At 43.0% G+C, this 19,360-nt stretch overlaps 1 protein-coding gene across 1 annotated transcript in view; it reads right to left on the minus strand.

Annotated features, from left to right (window-relative positions):
• The window catches only part of RPL24 (ribosomal protein L24), a gene marked incomplete at its 5' end in the record, with an annotated part of 401,376 nt that overhangs the window by 91,478 nt on the left and 290,538 nt on the right, over positions 1–19,360 (minus strand). The window lies entirely within an intron of this gene.

Here is a 19,360-nt window from a genome sequence, read left to right on the forward strand (position 1 = left end):
ACCCTGAAAAAATATTTACCACACCAATACCAGAATATGTATCCAGCTGACCTTTCTGGGAAAACCTTCCCATGAAGAAAATGCTACAATGTCCCTTTGTTCCATTGTCTAAGGATAAAATAGGATTTAAAAGTTTCCCTAATGTCTAACATAAAGATACTTTCCTATAATAAAAACCTCTTACCCTATTCTTTGTGTCAACAGAGCACAAAACATTTCATCTGGAAAGCAACTGTTTAAATATTTACACTCTTATTATGCCTCCCTTTAACCTTTATTTCTGTAGGCTTAATTCACTTCTGACCTATGTCCCAGTTAAACTAAAATATTTGAACAAAAGAACCTAAGAAGAGCCTTCTGGATGATGCTAATGGTCCATCTTGTTTAGTGTTCCATTTTTCACAGTGGCCAACCAGATGTCCGTGGGAAACCTGCAAGCAGTTTCCCTTGCAGAACTACAATTCCCAGCATTCTTAACAAACTAGAGTTCCCAGGATTCCATGCAGGTGGGGCGGGATAAGTGCTTTAAATGTATGATGCGGATGCGAAAGCACAATTTGAATAGTTTTTCACAGTGGAGCCTTGTTAGAGCTATCTATCTACCTGTTACAGTTCCATACCTTGTTCATAATATTATTCTGATAAATTAATTGTTTCAGATTCTGATGTCTTCAGGTGTGGCAGAGCAGGCTGAGCCCTATAAGGAAACAGCAGCTTTTGATCTTATTTATTAGATTTCTTGCCTGTCCTCTGGGTGGGTAAGAAATGTACGATAATAAATAATAATATGACAGTTTCCCAAATAATGAGGACATGGCCTGAAGAAAAATTGTGCAGTTGGATGTCAGTGACCAAATGGCAGGCCACCTGGAAATTCCATAGGCACTGCTGTGTATTCCATTGTGTAGTAATAGATGTGAACAAATATATATATGTGTCTTTTGCAAAATAAAGCATCCCTCCCTTTCCCCCCTTTTTTTGCATGCACAGTTCCATTTAATGCATAAAATCCAAATCTGCAATCCCATGCCCTCTTTCCTCACTTGCACATGCATAAATTGAACTAACATTCCAGGGAAGGTTGCCGAATCATAAATGTAAAGAAAAAAAACCTTGTATAGAGAAACAGTAGGCTCCCCCCCGTCTTTTACACCAAATGAAGTCTTCTCTGAAGTTCAAACCTTAACAACCTTGCAGTTGGATCCATTCCGCAGCTTGTGATCTCATCTTTTCTAGCACGTGCCTGTACATTAGTCCAAATTAAGCTCTAATTAACAGGAGTATCTCTGCTTCTTAGTGGCGGCATAGGAGGGTTATCGGTAGGCGAAGTGCTTTTGCACTCAGCGCCTCCCTGCCCCCCACATTCCATGCTGGAGCGAGAGCCAGGTATTGAGATGAACTGCGAGTGAAGCCCGTTCCTCTCTGTCCCGGGGGGGGGGGGGACTAGCTAAGATAATGACCCTTAATCATCCTTGTTTTTCCTTTGCCAAGGATCTGCTGTCGTGGGAGCTGCCTCCATTAAGGAAGACTGGAACCGGAAAGCCAATGGCAGGCCCGTTTTAATCAGTGGTAGAAAATACTGTCAGGATTGAATTCCCCAAACTGAAAATCATAGTGTTTTGGAGGACCAGAAGGTAGGGTGAATAATGGGCCAGGAGCAGACTCCAGTTGAGCTCCAGCAGAGGCAGAACTATTATGTGTTCCTAAGCTCATGGCAGTGGAAAAAAACATGGGTGGAACCAGTGCTTGTATTCCCTCACAGAGGGCAAAAGAGCTCCACAGAGACATGGGTGTTCCGGCAATTCTCACAGGTATTCCCACCACCACCACCACAGAATTTCCACATCACCCGCCTTGCCCAATGAAGCTTATGTGGGACAAGTATGGAGGAAGCACCTTTCTGCACACACACCATATCTGCACCATACATCTAAAGCACTCTTATATGAGTTTGAACAGTCAATGCTTCCTCCAAAGAATCCTGGGAACAATAGTTAAGGGTGCTTACAATTTTTAGGAGACCCCCATCCCCCTCACAGAGCTATGGGTCTCAGAATTCCCTGGGAAGAGGGATTGGTTGTTAAGCTCAGTTCAGTGCTTTTTTCCCCTTAAAAAATGTTTAGCGGCACTCTCATTTTTCTACTCATATTGAAATTCTGCCCCTCAGTGAGGCCAAACCTAAATTCATAAAATGTTTAGGGGTATGCGTACCCCTGGTCATCTACCCCCCAATAAAAAAGGACTGGTTAAGCTACTTTGAGAACCATAGCTATATGTGGGGAATAGGGGTCTCCTAATAACTCTCAACAAGCTACAGTCCCCAAGATTCTTTGAGGGAAGTAGTGAATGTTTAAAGTAGTATAAGAGTGCTTTAACTGTATGGTGTAAATGTGGCCTCTGCCCCCAATGCATTAGCACGTGAAATGGCACTCCGAGGCAAAATTTGGGAACATGTAAGTGTGCACTTTGAGTTAAAATGCTGCGGGCGCAAATTAAAATTTTGGCAACCCGTCCTACATTCTGTCTCATACTCAAAGCATTCTGGGAACTGACTGAAAAGTCAGAAAATTAATAGTTCTTTTCTGGTATTGGCATATCTAGAGGAACTAGAAATAAGCATATTTTATGGTTTTGGTTCTAGGGTGCTAATGTAATAGGAAGCTTAGAAAGGAAATATTAAGGATGACATTTCCTTCTAACAATGAGTGAGAATATTTTTATTAAAATTGTAAGTTAATTTTATTTGTCTTACAAATATTATTTTAAACACTTCAACATTGATTGACTAAAATGGAAATGATTGGTCATAATTCTTTTTAATAGGTTGATAGCTCTAAAATTCACATGATTGTTTTGATTTTGAATCATGAAATCACTTTTGCACTATAATTTCACAATCTGGGAATATTACTTCAAGTCCTTCCCATATTTTTACATCTCACATGGAAAAGATTAATGTGAGAGCTGCAGGCTTTAATTGGAAGTTCAGTCACCCCTAAAGCTTAAACTTAAGTTTTTGGAGTGATATCCAAATGGTAGTCATATTCATGGTAAACCCACCTGTCTTCATGGACTTAAGTAACTTATCTACTGATTTCAAAATGTCCACTTGGATACCACCCTAGTTTGAGCCTATTCGATTTGCGAGAGCCAATGTATTTGGTAAAGCATAAAGGAAAATACATTTATGTATATGCCAAGGGTACTTTGAGTGTGGTTATCTACTCTAATGGGAAATAAATTCTCATTAGAAATCAATTCCTATGTCTAAAGCACCACAGGAAAATAATTAATGTCCATTGCTAAAGATGTAGCTATGCTAAAGATCCGTGAACATGTAAAATTGATGGCATCTGTTTTGGTTGATTCAATGTTCGTGTTGATGTCATATTTCATTTAAAGGGCCCCCAGGCTCTTTGCTAGTTATGGCCTAGTTTACTGCCTGCAAATTACCTCTCCCCTTCTTGTCATCCTTAATTATAGCCACTTACAGCTCTTTAATTAACTGGCAGTTTTCCTAGCGCTTGCCACCCCAGTCAATTTCTTCTCCCACTCTTCTCTTTAGATTGGTCAATTCCTCTGTTGGAACAGTCATTATCTGCTATTATCTTCTCTCATGATTATTCTTTATATGGCCCATCAGAGTATGGTACAGCTGATCTTATCCAAGTCTTTGTAGTTAGCATCTATAACACTCAGTAAATCCCTGTGTTACACCCTATCACTTAATAAGGTTACTCTGAAGTCCCATTGATTTTCCATTGATTTCAGTGTCTTAACTTTCAAATAAGCAAGTATGCTAAGGATTGCAGCTAAAGAACATGGCACATGAGCTATGATCAAACGAAGTGATAGCTCAATTAACTTAGAAAGCAAGAGGAACCAACACCCACTGATGCTATTGCTTCAGTGGTACCTAAAAGGCAATTCTTAAATGCGGTTGGATTAGTTTATGGCTCCTCCAAATGACCTATTTATTGAGTGTTCAACCTTATTTGTTTGCACGCAACTTACATGGAGGTTATATTATATACAATATTTGTTGAGCATTTGTTCTGATTAGGTTAACATTCATCCTAATTTGCTTGTGGGGTGTTTCGATGTATTCCCTTTAATCATTTGTTCATTCATTCCGCACTTCTCAATACAGTTCCCCATTACTTTCCTAACTGCAAAAAGTCAAGTTTCCTTTTAAAAGTGTTGAGAGTTGCAACAGGCATGGCTCAGTTCAGGGCCCATGTGGATTATGGACAAGAGTCTAGGAGCTATGCTCCATTAATCGTCAGTGTCTGGATCCTCAGGAGAAACAATATCTTCTACAACTTGTACTCTTGCAGACTGTCTCCTCCCTTTGATTCTAATCTCCACATCATATTTCAGTGCTTGTCCAACTGATTAGAAGATGAAGCCTTTATGTCAGGAATGGGAACCTATGGCATTCCAAATGTTGTTGGGTTACATCTCTCATCATCACTGACCATTGGCCATGTGGGTGGGGCTGATGGGAGCGGACTCCATCAAGATCTGGCATGCCACAAGTTACCCATTTTTGCTGCTTTATGATGTGGAATGCTCATGGTTTTGTTGCATACACCACAATTTAAATCTTCCCTCAAAACAGCATGTCTCCAACTTTTACATAAACTCTTTTATTTGAAGACCAACATTAACTATATCACAGTTGGCTAATTTGCTGCCTTCCAGGGGTCTTTGGACTCCAGCTCCCACCAGTCCCAGCCAGCATGACAGATGGTCAATAATGATCAGACTTGAAGTCCAGCAGCACGATGAGGAACAGAGGTTCACCAGCCGAGGTCTACATATTCAACAAGAAATACACAAAGTAGAATGCAAAGTATCCCTGTGATTGAACTTGTCAAAACCAAGAGACTTGGCATGAATTACATATTTAGCTATCACCTAAGCCTACGGACTTTTAAAATCTCTTCAAAGCCTTCTCTGAAGACCATTTGGAAATCTTTGGCAAGGTGATACAGTAATGGCACTCATATTATCATTGATTTATTCAGTATGGCTTAAAAGTTGTCTTTTGTAACAACTACCCACGTAGTACATGTTTAAATGAGTGAAAGAAAACAGACCATTTCCAACATAACCGTTGAAACTTATTTATTTGCAGGAGTAGATAACGGCTACAAATGTTGCCCAGAATGACAAACATCACACAATCTCTTTGAATGTGTGGTGGCCTCATTTCAGTTTTCTAAACAGTTGACATCATCTTTGGCGAAGAGCTCAAAGGCTGACTATGAACAAAACTGTTTCCTCTTAAGATGCTTCCTCAAGGCTAAGGCAATGATCAGAACTCTGGTAGGCTTATTCTCTAAGTAAATACAATTCCATTGCCTGCAGCATTTTATGTTCTTCCAGAATCAAATTTTGAAAGAGATAATGTTGCATGCCACCACAATCTCTGAGTGGTGCAAGTTTCCAAGGGATCCAGGTGCCTACCCAGGGTTCAGTTTCCTTGGAAGGAGGGAAAGCAGAGACTGTGGTGTCTTTTATATATGGTTTATTTACACATATATACAACCTGAGCCTATGCTGTAGCGGCTCACACCATTAACACTCCAAGAGGGTCTTGCTTTCCCCATAGCCACAGCCTTACTTTCCAAAAGAAATCAGGCACGGCTCTGTCTCCCAGCTGCCCAGCCTTCTTCCAGCGCCTAGCTTCTAGCTCACACATCTTGACTCTGGCTTTTGTCTTTCTAACTACCAGAGAGTTGAGGAAGGCCCACCCATTTGTCTTCTACACACAGCCACTTCCTTTGTTACCTTAATCATTGGCTCCTACTTAGGCCATTATCACGAAACTTGCCTGGCTAGTCCAACACTTGAATCCTTGTTGGATTTGGAAATTAGAAGGGACTCAGGAATACAGCCTACCCCACTAGAAAAATAAAAACCCTCACTTTACTAACTCGTGTGCCTTAGTCCCCAACTACAATACTGATTTATTTCTTGTAAGGTTTACCAAGATAATGTGTCACAGGAAGTGCCTTGAATGTTCTAAAACCCATTATTACATTACCATCAGTACATTAATGAACACAATGAGGGTTCTTATTCAACAAATGCATAAATTGTGCCCCCATGCACTATACGCCTGGTATATTTCAATCACGTTCTCCATTTGGTGGCCCATCAGATCAAAACTCAAAGACTCTTCATGTATGCCAAAACTCCTATGAATCACTCTTCTATTGCATGCGGAGGTGGAAGAAAGCAGGTTGTGAAGCAGCATAGACTGGCACAGTGAGTCACTAAGGTGGAGTGCTGGCCAGAGAACAGAGGAGATGGGTGAAGTATGCAAAGCTTGGATGTAGCCCAATGCCTTTCTCTGCCTTGGCATGTTGTGCATGTGATGAGGAAAGGGCTGAGGGAAGCTTTTCTTCGCTTTGGATCTGTTTCTCCACCGCCGTGGGATCGTTTTTTGGTGGAGCTCGCTTTGCCAGCAGTGCCATGAGGAAAGCAACCTAAATGCCAAAAGTTCTCTGCAACGAGGCTCAGCTTGTTTTGCCCTCCGAGGCGTGCTTTGTGTATCCCTCCATTTTGCCTTGCTCTCACGCAAGGTGATCATTACAAATAAAAGCAAACGTTTTAGTACCTGAACTTTATTGCCGTTCTTATCTCATTCATACTTACAAAGTCTGAGCGAGGCTAATCTTCCGGGTTCTCTATACATGGAGAACTGAGGTTGAAAGGTAACGAAGTCCCCAGGGGCAGGGAAGCTTGCTAAAATGGAGTTACAACCATAATTTCCTACTTGTAGTCTAATTCTCAAGCTGCCAGATTTCTAGAGTTCTTAGCATGGCATTATGTCCACACAGACATATGTTAAGTTCTTCTGCTGAGACCCTCCATCATTAAGTGTGAAGTCACACCCACACCATATATTTAAAGCACATGGTTTTCCTCAAAGAAACCTGGGAATTGTAGTTTATATCTGACAGAGCGATAATTCTTAACACCCTCAACAAACTACAGTTCCCAGGATTCTTTGGGAGAAGTCATGTGCTTTAAATATATGGTGTGGAGATGGTGAAGTGATGCCTGCTAGGGATTGTTCCTTTTCTGTGATTGGACTTCATCTATGGAATTGCCTCCCCTGGTACATTTGTCAGGCTTCCACTCTCTTTATCTTAGATGCCCTGTTCAAAGCCTTTTTGTTTTGCCCATTTCCAGTTGATTGGCCAAGTGATTTATACAGTGGCATCAGGTTCATTGCCTGTAGTTGAACCCTTATTTATATTAATTTCCTGAGTCCAAAGTGAAAACACCATGTTTTGAAATAACACCCTGTATTATCCTTGATCAAGCAGTTGCCTCCTATTAATCTAACACTTCAAGCAGAAATCCTGATAGCACCCAATACAGCCACAAAGCTCTAGACTTACAATCTCTAGGATGCAATCAATCATTTCTTTCAGGAGCTGTGTTACACTGATAGCTCTGAGAGCTCATATTGCAGTGACGTTGCAATGGAGTTTGGCCTTCTGCCCTTTGTCCTCTCCTTTCTTCCTCTTGTCTCATACATGCTCGAAATATGCAAGGCTCTGAGTGATTCCACATGATCTGTTTATTGAACATTTGCTCTGATTTATTTGCAAGAAGATTAGACAACAGTTGGCTACTTAATGAGCATTTATTCTGATTTGTTTGCAGAGAAGATAGGTGACATTGCAAGTGGTATCCCGCACTTTCCTTATCTCAAAAAGTCCAATCGTTTGGGGAAGCATATTTGTTATGCAATACCGCTCAATTATAAGTGCGCATTCTGAATTTGCTGATACATGTTTCAATCCCACTCAAAAAACAGTGACAATCTGGAAGCTCTCTAGATATGGGACTGTTTACTTAACTGCTGTAGCAAGAGGATTAGGAAAGGGAAATGTACTCTCCACTGATTCCTCCCCTGGGTGCATTTAATAAAAACGAACCACTTTGTGATTGTCAGGTAAGGTTATTAGAGTCCCATCCTATCAGCCTATCCTGTAAGAGTTTTATAGAAAATTGTTTTATAGAAAACAGCTTGTGTATGGCTATGCAGATCCCAAAGTAAATTGTAAGTAGAGGCTTCGTTTAATATAGAAAAAGACAGAGGACACCACTAGCATCAGCTGCTGTCACATAAATCCCCTGACTGGGTGAAAATTTTCAAACTATTTTCGATGCCCCCCATCACCTCCAGGTTTCAGGGCTTAAATGAACACCACCAACCCGTAATTACCAAAAGTTTTCACCTCTCACACAGGTTTATCATCTCAAGTGAGCAATCAAGGCCCCAGTTCTTCTGTTCTATTTCAGTTCCCTCTCCACCTCCTGACCACATCCTCTGTTTCTTTAACATGCAGCTAAAGGATTTACAGCACTGTAGTTCATTGTGGTCAATCATGCAAGGTTCTCATACTCATTATGATGTAATAGCAGCAGGAGAGCTTCCTCACTTTGATCCTTGATTTGAGTCGAGGTGTGGCATAGTCTCCTCTCTCCCGCCCCAAAGAACACATAGATTATCTGACTACACTGTTCAAGGGCAGATTTCATTAGAAGCATGCCCTCCTACATTTGTCTGATGAAAATAGGGACATCCCATTCCATCATGATAATTTTACCATTTATACCCCACACATGCTGAACTCAGCCACTCAAGGCAGCTTCCACCATATAAAAAACATAATAAAACATTAAACATTAAAAAAACCCCTTCACTATACAGGATTGTCTTCAGATGACTTAGGGGGTCAGAAAACTCCATACCCTCAAATATTTCTCCCATGAAAATAGGGACATCCTAAGGAAAAGCAGGACATTCTGGGATGAAATCAGAAACCAGTACGGCTTCTCTAAATCAGGAACATCCCTGGAAAACAGGGACACTTGGAGGGTCTGCAGAAGGCAAAGGAGAAATCTAGGCTATGCTGCTATTGGCTTGTGAATATTCCATGTTTAAAAAGCATCTGTCAAGCTACTCTACTCAGGGGACCTTACACAAAAACATTGCATTTCACGGAGCCATGTAGGTGTTGTGTTTCAGGGTGTGAAAGCTACAGCCTACTTGTGGCCCATGACACACTGATCACATGTAACAGAATATCAAAACGGATCAATATTATTCTGCATAAACTCTGTGTGGCTGCCCTTGAGGAAACTAGAATGTGACTACTTGGGTGGCATATTTCAGTTCCACAGTGTGCCATTTGTATCCCTACCATAATTTGTAATTTGCACTCTCCCAGAAGTGACCTCCTCAAGAGTTCTTAAACTCAGTGCTATTTTTCTAGAAAAAGAGGTGCCAGAACTCACCATGAACACCTCCCTTGTTCTCTTATGATGGCAATGGTGTCCACCTGAGAGGTGCCGGAACTGAGTTCCGTCTAGTTCTGGCTGAAAAAAAGCTTTGCTCCATGGAACATTTGGAGCTGCCTTATACTGAGAGAGGAAGCAGCTCCTGGTTAATGTCAGGAGGAGGAAGAGGAGGCTGAACATGGAGCCAAGAGTGGTGCAGTGCAGCTTCAGTGGCCAGCAGCTCCTCCTCTCCCCCCTTCTGTGTAAGGGAAAGATGGGAAAAGCAGCCCCTGCTGGTGGGGGTGGCAGGAAGAGGAGGTTGAGCGAGAGAGAGGAGGAGCCACCAGCCACTGAGGCCATGCTGCCGCTGCATTCGGCTCCACACCCTGGCTCCTTCTTATGTGCCTCATGCCACATCCCGATGTCACACGTGCGCCATCGGCCCCCTCAGACCTCTGCACAAGTTGGCACCTCTACCCCAATGGATGGGCTAAAGAGCTGGGCACACCAGCCATACTCTTCTATCCCTGCTTCGAGCAGGAAGCTTTGAAGTTGGATGGTAAGTGTGTTAGGAGAGGTGGGTTAGAAATCTGTTAAATAAATGCACAAATAATGATGCACGCCTGACTCAGCCCTTTGTTCTCATTAATTCTACAGCTACACGGGTTAGTTAGAGCAGCGGCGTAGCGTGAGTTGTCAGCACCCGGGGTGAGGCAAGTAATTTGTGCCCCCCCTAACCCCTAACCTGCCGATCTGAGGCGACTTGCCGCTGGCGCTGCCGCCCAAACCACGCCGCTTGCCTGGAGGAGGAGGGGGGCAGAGAGGCGAGGAAAATGCAACATGGCCCAGCAGCTGCTGCAGCAGCAGCAGAGGCGGGGCTGTGAGGAGGGGCTGCCTGGCGCGTCCTCCGCGGCCCTGAGAGCCGCTGCCTGCCGGACGCCTTCAGCCCGGGCGCGCGCACAGCTCGTCGGTTCCACGAGACATGGGGCTCTGCTACAGCCTGAGCCGGAGACTCTTCGGCGACTCCGAAGGCAGCGAGCGCCCCCCCCAGATGTTGCGCCCGGTGCGGCCGGGCCCCCTGGCACCCCCCACGCTACGCCACTGAGTTAGAGCAGTGTTTTTCAACCATTTTTGGGCAAAGGCACAATTGTTTCATGAAAAAAATCACGAGGCACACCACCACTGTGTGCGGAGAGGGAGATGTCAGAGCCCCGCTGCTCTCTATGGGGAATCGGATGAGAGCGGACCGCCTGTCCGCTCTCATCCGATCCCATCCAATCTGATCCCCACCCAGGACAGATGGAAAATAGGGTGGACACAGTCCGGTGCCCGCCTAGTGGGCGAAAAATTGACTTTTTTAAAAAAATATATCTTTCGAATCTTTCAATTTTTCCCACGGCACACCAGGCAACATCTCGCGGCACACTAGTGTGCTGCGGAACAGTGGTTGAAAAACACTGAGTTAGAGACAGACAGACTTTCACACATACTCAATTGTTCTCTATTGACCTTCTCCCTCTGGGCAAATCTAAAAAAGATTGTGTGTGCATCTGGGAAAAGTATGGAGCAAAGGCTCCAGATAACTCTTATCTGACATGCTAATAAATGTAAACGTCTGTCATGTGCCATAATTTTTAATACATGCATGTTTATCTTTCAGATATTGTTAGCACTTGTTACTGCAAATATTGCCTTTCCATGTAAAGACAATATTGTGTATTATGCCAAAGCACATTATGACTGTCCTAAATTAATGATTGTCTATAATTTTGTAAATAAAAGCTGGAGAAGTTCTGTTAGGCTTTTATTTTTATTAATTTCAGTGGGTGTACTCTGAATAAAAGCTAGTTGAATACAAACTGTGGATGGATTTTAGGAAAGTGAAATAACATGTTTTAAGATTAATTAAAGTCTCATGAACTAAAAAGTGAAAAGTTGAATACATTCTGTGACATGAGTCTGTCATGGTTCCCAGTAAAAGGAAGTTCAATGTGGTCCTAAACAAGTTACACTTCTGTTTTGTGTAGAACTGCACTGGAGCAGCTCTGTTGCTGAAGCTTTGAGGTAAAATAACTTCATCTTGATCTCCTTATGAGCTTTTAGATGGGCTCATTCTTGGTCTGGAAGAGTAACAGATGTGCACAGGATCTCTCCAATCAAAAGCAAAGTCTGTGGACAAACAGGCAACAACTTTCCTTTCACATTTCATTCATATTTTTTGGACATGCACGGGCTTCATTTTTAAATCCATCCACTGCAACATTTAAAGAAACAACTCACACAATAAAACTTCAGCCATAATAGTGTTCAGTCAACCAAAAAGGGAGATAGCCAATATGTATATAGCAGATTAGGATTGCATCCATTGGCCTCACCCCTGACTGCTACTCAGTGAAATGGCAGTTTTCATAGAATAGAATCATAGAATCATAGAAGAATCATAGAATCATAGAGTTGGAAGAGACCACAAGGGCCATCGAGTCCAACCCCCTGCCAAGCAGGAAACACCATCAGAGCACTCCTGACATATGGTTGTCAAGCCTCTGCTTAAAGACCTCCAAAGTAGGAGACTCCACCACACTCCTTGGCAGCAAATTCCACTGTCGAACAGCTCTTATTGTCAGGAAGTTCTTCCTAATGTTTAGGTGGAATCTTCTTTCTTGTAGTTTGGATCCATTGCTCTGTGTCCGCTTCTCTGGAGCAGCAGAAAACAATCTTTCTCCTTCCTCTATGTGACATCCTTTTATATATTTGAACATGGCTATCATATCACCCCTTAACCTCCTCTTCTCTAGGCTAAACATGCCCATCTCCCTTAGCCGTTCCTCATAAGGCATCGTTTCCAGGCCTTTGACCATTTTGGTTGCCCTCCTCTGGACACGTTCTAGTTTGTCAGTGTCCTTCTTGAACTGTGGTGCCCAGAACTGGACACAGTACTCCAGGTGAGGTCTGACCAGAGCAGAATACAGTGGCACTATTACTTCCCTTGATCTAGATGCTATACTCCTATTGATGCAGCCCAGAATTGCATTGGCTTTTTTAGCTGCCGCGTCACACTGTTGGCTCATGTCTTTCATGCATAATTTTTTATTAATTTGCGTAGTACAAAATACAAGTCAAGTTTGTGGTCAACCAAGACTCCTAGATCCTTTTCACATGTACTGCTCTCAAGCCAGGTGTCACCCATCTTGTATTTGTGCCTCTCATTTTTTTTTTGCCCAAGTGCAATACTTTACATTTCTCCCTGTTAAAATTCATCTTGTTTGTTTTGGCCCAGTTCTCTAATCTGTCAAGGTCATTTTGAAGTGTGATCCTGTCCTCTGGGGTGTTAGCCACCCCTCCCAGTTTGGTGTCATCTGCAAATTTGATCAGGATGCCCTTGAGTCCATCATCCAAGTCGTTGATGAAGATGTTGAATAAGACCGGGCCCAAGACAGAACCCTGTGGTACCCCGCTAGTCACTCTTCTCCAGGATGAAGAGGAACCATTGATGAGCACCCTTTGGGTTCGGTCAGTCAGCCAGTTACAAATCCACTGAGTGGTAGCATAGTCAAGACCGCATTTTACCAGCTTCTTTACAAGAATATCATGGGGTACCTTGTCAAATGCCTTGCTGAAATCAAGGTAGGCTACATCCACTGTGTTCCCCTCATCTACCAGGCTTGTAATTCTGTCAAAAAACGAGATCAGGTTAGTCTGACATGACTTATTTTTCAGAAATCCATGCTGACTATTGGTGATCACAGCATTCCTTTCTAGGTGCTCACAGACTGTTTTGGATGATTGAAGCCAGTACATTTCTATTCCCGTGCTGTACGTGCTTGATTTGTACCAAAACATGGAAATTAGAATCATATAATTGTAGAGTTGAAAGGGTCCCTGAGGGTCATCAAGTTCAATCAACCCTTTGCACTGCAGGAAACTCGTGGTTTCCCATCCAATTTGAAACCATACCAGACCCTGCTTAGCTTTGCAAATGTGCTAGCAGTTTTCTTGCTGCACCACTTGGGACTGAAAATGGTGAATAGAAGCATCTGCTTCCCAGTATTCAATGTCTGTACATGCATGTCCATCATTTGACAATTGCAACTTTTGCAAGTGATGACCTGTGAATGTCAAACAGCTTAGTGGTTCCAGGTACATATTTTTCTTTGAAAGGAATGCTTTAGTTAAATTCCCAAAAGTTGCTTTTCAGGGTGCATTTAGGTTTTATAATCTGTGGGTGGAGTTTGGCACATTACTGAACTGCATGTTTCATGTTTAAATTTATACACACAAACACATACTCCACTTTTCTCTATAAATCTTCTCTTCATGCTTTAGCACACACGAACTCTTTAACCTTACCATCTTGCAATTTGCATGAGCAATTAATTGGCATGCCTAGATTTACTGTAGCCGCCTCTTCAGGTGAGTCACATGAACATTACATGCTTTCCAAACCCTCTCTCTGTTTATTAAGGCCATGGGGTAGTTTCGATTGACAGGCCCATAAAGGAAATATGCAAAAGGAAACAGAGCCAGGGGATGTTTCATAGCCACATAATATAGTGTGATATAGGTAAATCAGAAAACGGGTTTGAATCTACTTACTATGGTTTGCTTTAAAAATATGTAAAAAAGGAAACCCTGGAAAGTTTCCTTGTTACAGTACCTGTTAAGGAAAATGTCAGAAAAGATCTGGTGTGAGGGCATTTGTACCTATGCACTTTTCAATTGTAAGCTGCTTTGAGTTTGCTTTTTGTTAAAACAAAACAAAACAAAACAAAAAAAGACTAATGGCAATGATAATAATGCCATTCTGTTGCAGAATCAGTGCAGCCAAACACCCAATTGCTGCAGAGCTACAGTTGCACTGATCAAGGTATTGGCATGAGTTGATATGGAAAGAAAGGGGCTGTAAGGGAGCAGGAAGATGTAGTGTCCTAAGAGAATGGCAGTGTCAGTCCGAGACATTTTGCAGAGCAAAATGGAGTCCAAATGGTGCTTGCTCCCTGCTAGGGAAAAGTCTGCTGCAACATTCAGACATCAGTTCCTGCTTTCATCTCTCTCACCCACCCCCATTTTAAAGTGCTACCTAAAGCAAATTGCTTCATGCCGCTACATGGTAGGACTGGCCCTGGACAATGGTGGAAATGCAGCACTTCCCAACATTGTTGATTGCCAGTGATGGGAAGTGCTGCATGGAAGGCTTTGTGGGCACCACTGCTCAGCCGATCAGTTGTGCCGCAACGCCCCATTTGTCCAAGCCCTGTTTTTACCCGATCCACATTGAATGTCAAGTGTAAGGAAGCTAATGTATATGTAGCTCATACGTGGTCACTTTCACAAGAGAAGAAGAGATGGCTGATGGCTGATTTATTGCTGCTTCCCAATCTGTCTTCTAGTATAAGTTATCTGCTAGGGCAGCCAAGGCAGTTTCTGAACCATACTGAAAGCAAGAATGTAAGGAATTAATATACCGTATCTTTTGCTCTATAAGACTCACTTTTTCCCTCCTAAAAAGTAAGGGGAAATGTGTGTGCGTCTTATGGAGCGAATGCAGGCTGCGCAGCTATCCCAGAAGCCAGAACAGCAAGAGGGGTTGCTGCTTTCACTGCGCAGCGATCCCTATTGCTGTTCTGGCTTTGAGATTCAGAATATTTTTTTCCTTGTTTTCCTCCTCCAAAAACTAGGTGCGTCTTGTGGTCTGGTGCGTCTTATAGAGCGAAAAATACGGTAACTGACTTTCTCCAGGAAAGCATTGAGGAGGGTTGCTACCATGCACCTTCATACTTCACACAAGAGTGGAATAGCAAACACTATTTGCTAAAATACCCCCCCCCCCAAAAAAAAAAGATCCCTTCTTTAGTATAAATGGACTATGGCCATCTTGCAGAGAGGCATTAACAACTTCTACCATATATTTAGATAGCAACATGTAATTTTTTAATTAGAGAAGAATGCCAGGAGTTGCAAGTGCATGTGGTCAGTCTTGTTCCTCCAGAGCTCCTGTGTCCACATCCTAAGGCTGAACAAACTGAAAGGCATCCATAACAACCTGATAAGATGGTGCAGTAGATGCCTCCACAGTAACCTCAGACAACCAGTTCAACTTGGAAAAGATGCAAGCAATTTAATCTACAAAATGCTTTGCGAACTAGTCCCAGTCTCTCCCAGGGACTAGGTTGTGAACATCCCCATGTAACTTGGAACAGCTGTGTTGGAGATATTGAGAATATGAAATGGTGATGGAATTCAGTGGTGTGCAGTGAATTTTTGTGTGCATAGGGGACCAGTTAGGGTCAGAGGCGCCAACTTGCAAGGGCGATGGGCGGGGGCAACACCCCGTGCGTGAGGTCCTGCCATCCTGCCATGAGCATTGCACCTCCTTCCCGAAGCCAGGCAAAAGCTTCCTGGGCTTTGAGAACGAGGCACCATGCTTTAATACTTTAATATGCTAATTTACCAAAAACATTTAGGAGACTAGCCTAGTCCCCCTACTGACTACACGCCACTGGTGAAAGTCTAATTGTTTCCCTGCCACCATCATCGTAAAGTAGTCACTAAAATGGGTTTTGGTTCACGAGTCTTATATTAAAAGCCAACACTGAAACCATTAGCACTGTAGAGAAAGGCACAGTGTGTTGTGTGAGCACATCTCCTTGTATTTTAAATACACTCCATGCTGATTCACCCATGCTTAGTTAGTTAAAGTGAGTTCTTTCCAGTTTGATAATCATACTAAATTAGGAAGATCATCTATGCCAAACTATTGTCCTCAGTGACACTTACGAAGCATTGGATTCCCATAAGTGTGAGTGTAAGGAGCTCTGTTGAAGCCAATTAGATGTGGATTCATAATTTTCTTTTTTACTTAGCTTAGGTGTCTGCTAGGACAACTTAGAACATACCCTCCAACATGGTGAAGCAAAAAAACCAGGCCACTGTCTTACGGGGCTGCATTCCTGTGTGAGTGACTCACATGAAATTGCGGCCTCGAAAGACATGCTTTTTAAAGGCCTGCCACCCAAAAATGCACATTTGGGGGTGCCACATGGGATTGTGGCCCCGGGGAAAAGTGCTTTTTTCAGGACGAGATGGTGGTGTGAGATTGTGGCGCCCAATATGGCCACCATGCTCTCGCATTGTGGTGTTCTAGTTTTCTTGGGACAGTTGAGGGGCATGCTACTGAAATTTAAGACCCCCAAGGCCCACCATTGAGCTCGTATGGCACTCTTGCCACTGCATTTGCCCAGTGCTGACCTTCCTGCTGTGTTCTTTCCCACTCTTCCTTTCAGTAAGTGACGGTGAGGTAAATGCTTCTTCCCTATCCCAGCATATGCTATTGCTTCAGCTCCTGGAGCTGGCTCTGCTCATTTAGGCAAGTTGTTAGATGGCCCTGTGGAGGAAGCAGTACACAAGATCTTCCATGTGTCAGTTAGGCAATATTATTCAATATTCAATAATGACAGCGCAGTTCCCTTTTAAAAAATGACCTAATGGATTCCCATTGTGTAATCAGTATTTGAAACGATGTTTCCAGGCTAGTTGGTTCTTCACTTGCGTGGGTGGGGATGTCTCTGCTAGGGCCCCTGACATTTCCCTCTTATTCTCCCACATGCGTGCATTTTGGTAGAATTTCTGCCCGACAGTTTCTCTTCCCTAATACAAGTAACACATGAAGGGGCTCATCTTTTTCTTTTTGTGGTGCCTACAAAGCTTCCCTTGCACACTTTGGCCACTTAGTGCCCTGCCCAGAGACTTACTTGTTTTATCGATTTGCAATTTCAGCATATTCATATGCATGGATACTTAGAAGTAAGTCCCACTGAGTTCATGCTTCTTTATTTTGTGTGTGTGTGTGTGTGTGTGTGTGTGTGTGTGTGTGTGTGTAGAAAGAGACAGACAGAGAGAGACAGAGAGAATATCAAGAAAAAAAGTGGTGCACCTTTGAAGGTGACCTGGAAACTACAACTAATCCAGAATGTGGCAGCTAGACTGGTGACTGAGAGTGGCCACCGAGACCACATAACACTGGTCCTGAAAGACCTACATTGGCTCCCAGTACATTTCCAAGCACAATTCAAAGTGTTGGTGCTGACCTTTAAAGCCCTAAACGGCCTTGGCCCAGTTTACCTGAAGGAGTGTCTCCACCCCCATCCTTCAGCACTGAGGTCCAGCACTGAGGGCCTTTAGGTGGTTCCCCCACTGCAAGAAGTGAGGTTACAGGGAACCAGGCAGAGGGCCTTCTCAGTAGTGGCGCCCACCATGTGGAACACCCTCCCATCAGATGTCAAGGAAATAAACAACTCTCTGACTTTTAGAAGACATCTGAAGGCAGTTTTTAATGTTTGATATTTTGTCGCTTTGGGGGAAGACTTCTATTTACTGAAGAAAGTTCCACACAAAGAAGGAAAACTTATGAATGGATGATAAATAAGAATCAGAATCAGAATCAGAATCAGAATCAGAATAAGAATACATAATAAAAGCTGCATAAATACAGTCATTTGCCAATCCCATTCTAATCACAGCAAAAAGGGCCAGTCAATTGCTTTTTCTGTGAATGGACGTTTGCTCCTAGTCAGCATTAAATGGCGGGTTTCCCCAGGAAAATCAGCTGGGCTGCATTCCCTCTGAATAGGCCTCCCCATCCCAAACCTTGGAGTCAGCCCTTCTGCTGTTGCCAATGACAAATGTGATGCATTTTTCTGTGCAGGAAATTGCATCATTAAAGGTATGTTTTCAGCCAAGAGTTGAAATCCTTCTAATGCTCCCATAATCTCTAAGCAGCTCTGCTGTTTACTTTATCTGCTGTTATTTCTTCATCAGCTGTACTGCTGGTATCTTGCAAGCTTCTTTAAGAATCCAGGGGAAGGCTTGATTTCTGACACCCATTGTACGACAAATCCTTTCATTTGACGTATTTCCCCCCAGCCCCATCAGATAAACTATATGAAGCCATTAATCATGGTCAAATGATGCAAATGCTTCAGTCCAGTTTCTTTCTGTCTCACTACCTTGCATGGAAGAACTACAGCTCTTCAAATGCTTTTTTAAAAATTCAGTGGAGCAGAACAGATCGATATTTTCCAAAGCTGTATAATGATTATGCTGTATAGTAGATGCAGGACTTTTTGAAAAAAAATCATACTTGCCAAATAACAGCTGTAGCAAACTTCATCCATTCATAGGTTTTTCTTTGTTGTGTGGAACTTTCTTCAGAAAATGGAAGTCTTCCCCAAAAGAGGAAAGATAAACTTGAGCACACACACACCAGGCCCATGCAGAACTTGTCTGAGGCCTGGGGTGGGAGTCCCCGGTCAGCTAGGAGGAACCAGACATTTGGGGCATGACAATGTGAGTCCAGCAGACACCTGGCAGTCTTAGCCCTCCGAGGCCTGCGGCAAGTTCACCCAACTGCCCCCCTGGCACGGGCATGACGGACACACATACAGTGCACAAACAGGCAATAAGGATGCAAACAACAACAACAAAAATATCCAGGAAATTCATGTAAGGGTAGCTCAGTGCAGAAAAAAATGAAAATGAAAATGAATTTACAGGAATTAGGAAGGAGACTTTAGGGCAGGAGTAAGTATGATTTGTGTTTGCGTGTGTGGTGAGGGGCACTACAGCTGTGAACCTTGAGTTACAAATGTACAAGCATTACTAGGTCAAGGTAAAGGGACTCCTGACCGTTAGGTCCAGTCACAGAAGACTCTGGGGTTGCGGCGCTCATCTCGCTTTATTGGTCGGGGGAGCTGGCGTACAGCTTCCGGGTTACTAGCTTTCTTCAAAGAAATATTGATGTGTACGCATTGTACTGGTTCTAACTAAACCGTTTCAGTTTAGATACAATCTGCATACAATACTATTTGCTCTGACTCCAGTGTGCTCTCACTGTTGATGTTGGAAGCAGAGTACACATGGTGCTAGCCACTGATAAAGGGTTCCCTGTTTCCTTTTACTTCACCACGATCCATATCTATCCTGTAGTTTTTCAAGAAACTCAACTGTTTGATATGTTTCCCCTCAAAGTGGCTTCCATCCAATTTGAATACGTAAG

The sequence above is a fragment of the Podarcis vaucheri genome (genome assembly GCF_965113315.1).
Source record: "Podarcis vaucheri genome assembly, chromosome: 4".
NCBI classification, from domain to species: domain Eukaryota; kingdom Metazoa; phylum Chordata; class Lepidosauria; order Squamata; family Lacertidae; genus Podarcis; species Podarcis vaucheri.